This window comes from Balaenoptera physalus, assembly GCF_965194825.1.
Source record: "Balaenoptera physalus genome assembly, chromosome: 3".
Lineage (NCBI taxonomy): Eukaryota > Metazoa > Chordata > Mammalia > Artiodactyla > Balaenopteridae > Balaenoptera > Balaenoptera physalus.
In genome coordinates, this window is record NC_138890.1 from 176,418,285 (window position 1) to 176,424,848 (window position 6,564).

Sequence of the window (6,564 nt, forward strand, 5' to 3'; positions counted from 1 at the left end):
CCGTGTCCTTCCCAGGAGACTCTGTGAGATTTGGGTCCACGATGCAAATCACCAAGGGCGGGTTCCAAATGCAGGTCTCGGCAGCTGTGGCTCCTGCTGCCCTTTGGGACAAGATGCAGCCACGGACCATGCCGCTGGGGTGTCTCCACCCCCCGCCCATGTACAGCGGTGGCTGGGTGCCGCCCCCTCCCCTGATCTCACTGACTGTAAGCTGTCGGAGAGCAGGGCCTCGCCCCACACGTGCTCCCCTGGCGCAGGGCCTGGGAGGCCCGGGAAGCATCCCAGAGCCGGTTAATATTTAACGGGAGAAGATGGCACGTCCTCCCAGGGCGGTCCTGGAGGATCCATTAAGTGGCTCTCCTCCTCTGCCGCTGCTTGGATGTGTCAGGTCTCATCCATCTGGTCCAGCTTCCTCAGTGCGTTTCAGGGGCCGTGAAGTCGTCCGATAGTCAAGTCTGCCATTGTTCACTTTCACCCAATTTGCCCCATTACTGCATCCAATGATGCAATAGTCAAACTCAGACAAGGTTAAATTCATAGCACAGTCTAGGGTATCTGACATGGAAAGCTGCTTTCCATTTCAGTGTATCATCTGTGTGGCTATTTGATTTCAAACATAAAAACCTATTTCTAAGAAGAAAGGCTCAGTAAAACAAGTTATAAGGAGGGAGCTCACACTGGTTGTTGACCTTCAGATGATTCTCACAAAATATTTTATTGATAGATTAACTTTTCCTAAAAAATCCTCACGGACATTAAAGTTCGTGAAGAGGGTCTTTTGGCAAAGACAGCCTCAGGGGATGGGTCAGACCCAAAGCTTGAATAAACAATTAAGACTGTGTGAAGAGCTTCGCAGGCAATGGGAACCACCCACCCAGCCAGCACCCCAAGAACACAAGCAAGTTCTAATTTTCTTTTAGGGAGACTTTTCCGTTTTATCATCCTCGGGACACCTCACTAGGGGCCTCGTGGTGCCTGATAGGATGAGACGAGGTGTTTTCTTGCTCTCTTTCCAGAATCCCCTGGAGATGTTGTGAAGTTAATTACAACCCTGGTTTGGAGAATCCTGCGCTCGGGCTGCGCACTGGCGCGGAGAGGCTTTCTTTGGCTTGCGCGGACAGGTGTTCAAGTCACAACTGAATCGGGGCTCCTCCACCGCCTCTTCCTGCCTCCCCTCCTTGTCGTAAAACCACCCGGCTCCTGCCAAGCCATTCTGGAAAGACACCCGCACCCTCAGCATGTCCCGAGCGAAGCACGGTTAATGAGTTGGATGGCAGGAGGCTTGGGTGACTCACCCAGCACCTGGGCACAGAGGCTGCTGTTCAGATAATTGCTCCCAGTTGCTTTCAGATGCCAGAGAGGAACCAGGAGAAAGGAATTCACGCTCAGAAGACAGGACTGGGGCAGATGGAAACAGAGGAGCCCACTCACCCCCCGTAGTTGGCAGAGCTCAACCCTGGGGACCCTGAAATGAAATCAGACAACACCTACCTGCACTGAGCCAAAGAGGAAAGACCAGGATGGTCCAGGAAGGTACTGATCATGTCTGTATGTGTGGCCCAGTCTGTGGTTCTTTCCAAGGATGAGCTCCTGGCCTGGTTTAAAACCAGCAGTCCGTCTGGTTGAGTTGAGGCACTGGGTATCTCACTCATGAGCCGGCTTGTGTGAAAACAGAGGTGGGAGGAGGGGAGACCAATTCAACAGGAAACACAGAGCCACCGACCCCCCTGAAAACACGTGGCTTTGAGGGAAAAACATTCAAGACAGCTGTTCAGCATGAGATACAGAGTATAACTGCGTGCTTAATGCTTTGTAATTTCAATGGGACCGAAGGTGGGGCTCTTGCTATAGTTCTTCGAGGCTAGTGAACCTCAGTGCCTCTGCCTGAAACTTCTAACCTGTGCTAAAAATAGTAATAATAAAGGCAAGAGCAATGAAAGGAAATGGAAGGAAGGAAGGAAGGAAGGAAGGGAGGGGAGAAAGAAGGAAGGGAGGGAGGAAGGGAGGGGATAAAAGTACAACCACAGAAATATTTGTTTTCCCGGATACGTTTTGTCTTCTCTGACAATGAGAACGGTTTCCTCTCTCTGTGGTCAGGAGCCGAGAGAGAGGTCGTCCGAGCTCTCGGTAGGCACGCATGATCCACATCATTTAGCCACCACGTCTCCTTCCCAGGTTACCACCCAGGCATCATCAAGCCTTTCCCTGACCCCTTGGTCTCAGTGTCATGCTTGACCAAAGTGGGGCACCTGAACGCTGTCCCCACGGTGCTGAGCTCTAAGGCCAGGGCCAGCTCCACGGCCGTGTGGCCTGTTAGTCACCCAAGGCCCATGCATAGCAAGGCTTCCCGCTTAGTTTAATGCTTTGTCATAGCCGTCTTGAAATTCTTAACAATTTTTAAACAAGGGTCCCATGCTTTATTTTTCACTAGACCCTACAAATGCCACAGCTGGTCCTGTATCTGACTACGTCTCAAGCCCAGAAAACACCTGTGTGCTTATTTGCAGCAGTGTCACCTGCAGTGTGCCGGCACGGCCGCTGGAGCTCCCTTAGCAGCAGGACCAAGACGGCGGCCTGCCCTGGCGCACAGTCTCGCGACGTCGGCAGGTCCAACGTGATGACCCCCAAGGAGGCCATCGTTGTCCAGAGGATCCTGAATTACCTGAAGGTAGCCTGGGCTCTCCCTTCAGTTGTCACGGAGAGTATTTTGGGGTAAACATAAGGACTTTATGAGCAGCAAAAATAGAGAGCTCTTCCAAGATGTTGCTGCACTGAGGTTTTGAACGTATGGATAGTGCAGTAGTATTACCTTGTGGTTTCAGATACCTGTTGATACCCAAATCCCATGATTTGCGTACATACAAATGGACAATTTGCCAGATTGCCTTTCTTTTGTTTCTTATAGGAAAAAAAAAATCACAGTTGTCTTTATTCAAGGAACCAAGGTCATCTAGCTTGTGGAACAGAAATTTAAGGGATAAACTAAAATTTTCCTTTGATTTAACCAAAGGACTTTACACTGAGTTTGGCGACCAGCCGTTCTTCCTCTATTTTTTAGAAAGATCAGGAGGAAACAGTTTAACTGCAAATGTGAAGACAAGTTTCCTGCCAGTGGAGGTTGTTGAGTGTTCCCATGACCCACCCACGGGAAACTGTGGAATTTCCTCCTGCAAAGATCTCCCACCTCCCCAGGCAGACTGTGTGGTTCTCAGGTCGTGTCTTCCAGATGTACTTCCTGTGGGTTTAAAAATCGCCCCGGCTGACAAACGGCATCATTGCCAGTGGAATGGCATCCAGCAGCCAAAAACAACGAAAGGGAGACTTGATGAGATGAACTTGGACACACTGTTCCAGAACCTTCATTCCCACCTAAGGAGCCAATGCCCGGCAGAGCCAAGCCCGTGCGGGTCGGGTTGGCGTGGGTTTTCCGGTCCCTGTTTGCCCAGCCTCTTTGGCCTACGGAAGGACAGCCTGGCAGGTCCTTCACTGTCGAGCTGGCATTCTCGGTATCCTCTAGGCCAACGCTGTCCAAAAGAAACAGAGTGTGAGCCACATGTGTATTACTAAATTTCCCACAGACACATTACAAACAGAAACAGAAACAGGTGAAAGCGATTTTAATAATATATTTTACTTAACCCCACATATCCAAGGTATTATCATTTCAGCATGTAATCTATTGATTACAACTGTTGTTAATGAGACACTTTGCCGTCTTGTCTGCTCTGAGTCTCTGATACCCGGTGTATAGCTCACAGGCAGGGCACGTCCCAGCTCGGGGCAGCAACGTCGCCGGCGCCAGACAGCCGTGTGTGGCCGGTAGCTGCCGTATTGGACAGCCGAGTCCTAGACAAGGTGAAATGCCTCTGTGCAATCTTATTTCAAGTATGAAGTTGATATTTACGTGTACTAGACCTGAAAAATAGCCCAATTCATGGATTTATTTCCTTCTGGGTGTTTTCCTTTGACTGCACTGAATTTTTAAAGGAGAAATGAGGAAATAACACAGTGGTAGCCATGCCTGGGCATTGGGTCTACCCTAAAAACTAAAAAGTCCAATTTTAGATGCGTTAAATAATTTCCATGAGCCACGTTGCCCTGAATTTCCGTACGTTGTTATTGGGCTCCTGTGCGTAGAAGAGACATAGGACTTAAAAGGTAGGGAAAGACGGGACTTAACTTTTGCTCTAGTTTGGAGACTATCTGAAGCAGTGAGAAGAAAGCCACCTCGGTTCCTAGGAGCTGACCCTGGGACGAGAATGCTTGTGCAGGGGACGTCCTGGGGGGATGCTTCAGGACAGGGGGTGAGGGAAGCAGGAAGGGGCGGGGAGGTGGTCTCAGCTGCCAAGAAGACCCACCCTGGTCCTATGGGAGGCTCCTCAGCATGGGAAAGCCCTGGGGGCTGGTTAGACGCAGGTTGCTGGGCCCTGCCCTACAGCGTCTGAGTGGGCCTGAGGGTCTGCGTCTCCAGCAAGTCCCCAGGTGGTGCTGACACTGCAGGCTGGATTCACCTTGAGAACGGCTTTAGTCTATAACACGGACAGCACCGGAGTCCAGGGGCCAGGTCTGTGCCAAGCAGTCATGGGCGCGGGGGACATGACCTCCTGGTCGAGGTGGCCCTTGTTGGCCCAGGGGAATTTGTAACGACAGTTGGAAGCAGACAGCCGCACAGTCAGCAATGCACTCCCCGCCCTAGGGAAGCGGACACATCAGCCAGAAGAAAGGGCCTGCATGGGACTCCAACCGGTCCTCCACCACCCAGCCGGCTCCATGGATGGAGGGGGCCGAAGGGCCAATCGGCACAGGCAGATGTAACTGAGGAAGCAGCTTCACGAGCAGCTTCACTCGAGTACCTGCACCCAAGCAGGGAGAGCATTGCTGAAGCAAAATGCCCTGTTGGCCAGTGGTTGGAAGTTCTCATTTGTTAGCACCTGGAGATGAGAAGTGCTATGAAGCCCACCCGCCAGGCAAACAGGGTCGGGTCCAGGGTGTTCACAGGCCCCCTGAAGCTCCCCACGGTCTCAGCAGGAAGTCCCTCCAGGGATGCCAGGCTGCTGGGGAGAACATTCAGGGCTCTGCTCCCCAAATAGGATCGGGGAACAGGGGTTCCCAGGTCCAGGGTAGCTGAGAGAGGGCTGCCTGGTGCCCGTGGACGTCCTGAGAACCGGCTGAGTTTCCCACCGTGGGTCAGTCCACACAAGAGGCAGAGCCACCTCACAGGACACCAGGACCAGGGGCTTTTCCAGGTGAGCTGACTGGAAGGAAAGTGCTTTGAAACCTGCCTGACGCAGCCAAGAGCCCCCATCCACTCCGGGCTGGACACATATTCTCATGTCCTGCCAGGATGATTTTAAGAGAAAATTAGTAATACATCGGCAAGTTTGGTCACCTAAGACATAAGCGATAACAACTAGTCATCTTGTAAAATAAAGATGTAGACGATGCCTCCTTTCACACCAGTGGGGAATCGCTCAGTGGGCACCATCGCACGCTTCACCCCAGCAAGCTTCCTCGGGTTACACCAAAGCCTGTTAAAGACACTGAGAACAACAATAAAACATGACTGAATAGAAAATATTCTTCGTAATGACTTTCAGTGAATAGGAAGTAAACTTCCAACTTTTACCCCTTGCAAATGAGAAGTGTTATGGGCAAGAAGGAGCTTGGAGAAGGGCAGTGGGGAATGAGAGGGACGCCAGGTGACGTGGTACCAGGCGACGGATGTGGTACCAGGTGGCGTGGTGCCAGGTGACAGACGTGGTACCAGGTGACTGACGTGGTACCAGGCGGTACTGCCTTAATTGCTGGGGCCTCTCTGAGCACGTCGTCATCTTACCTGGGATCAGACCAGACGTGATTCTCAACCCTCCATAGAGCTTTTTGTTTATGTGAGTTATATCTATCTATATTTTCTACTAAAGTTAAAACTGAGAAAAAATTAAATATTTATCGATTAACTCAATTTAAAAGTAACAAACCCAAACGTCATGACCTGTGGTCCCTACTGCATCTTCTGTGTTTCTTTGTCCCACCATTTAAAACTGTAAACTCCATTCTTAGCTCGAGGAGGGCCACACCCAGCAGGCTGGGAGGCTGACTGTCCCACCCTCGCTCTGGAGCTGTGTCATCCACTGCTGTGAACGCCACCCCGAGTGGACGTGGAGTGCTGGAACGTGGCTGGTCCGGACTGAGAGGGGCTGCGTGTATGAAACACACACTGTTCAAAGAATTAGTACAAAAAGGAATGTAAAAGGTCTTACTACATTTTTTATATTAGGAACATGTTAAATTAATAATATTTTGGATGTACTGGGTGAAATAAATTATATATTAAAATCTGTTTCCTCTGTTTCTTTTTACTTTTTTTCAGTGTGGCTATTACACAATTTTAAATTACCCATATGGCTTGAATTATATCTCTATGAGACAGGGCTCATCTACAGCACCTTCAAATTGGACCAGATGTCCTATATTTTCCGAGGACAAAATCTGCACTCTAGAAAAAAAAAGTTTAAAACACACCACTTAGAAAATACTGGGAAAAAAATCTCCATAAGCCTATTC

General features: G+C 50.2%; 1 long non-coding RNA gene across 3 annotated transcripts; it reads left to right on the plus strand.

Moving 5' to 3' along the window:
• The first annotated feature begins 309 nt into the window (after positions 1–309).
• LOC309658381 lies at positions 310–6,340 on the plus strand. Of its 3 annotated transcripts, none has more exons than XR_014262217.1 (3): positions 310–2,175; positions 2,432–5,733; positions 5,768–6,340. It is a non-coding gene; the product is annotated as an uncharacterized lncRNA (long non-coding RNA). The 3 variants fall into 3 exon arrangements; XR_014262218.1 differs by having other exon boundaries at positions 310–1,533; XR_014262216.1 differs by having other exon boundaries at positions 310–5,733.
• Positions 6,341–6,564: the final 224 nt, after the last annotated feature.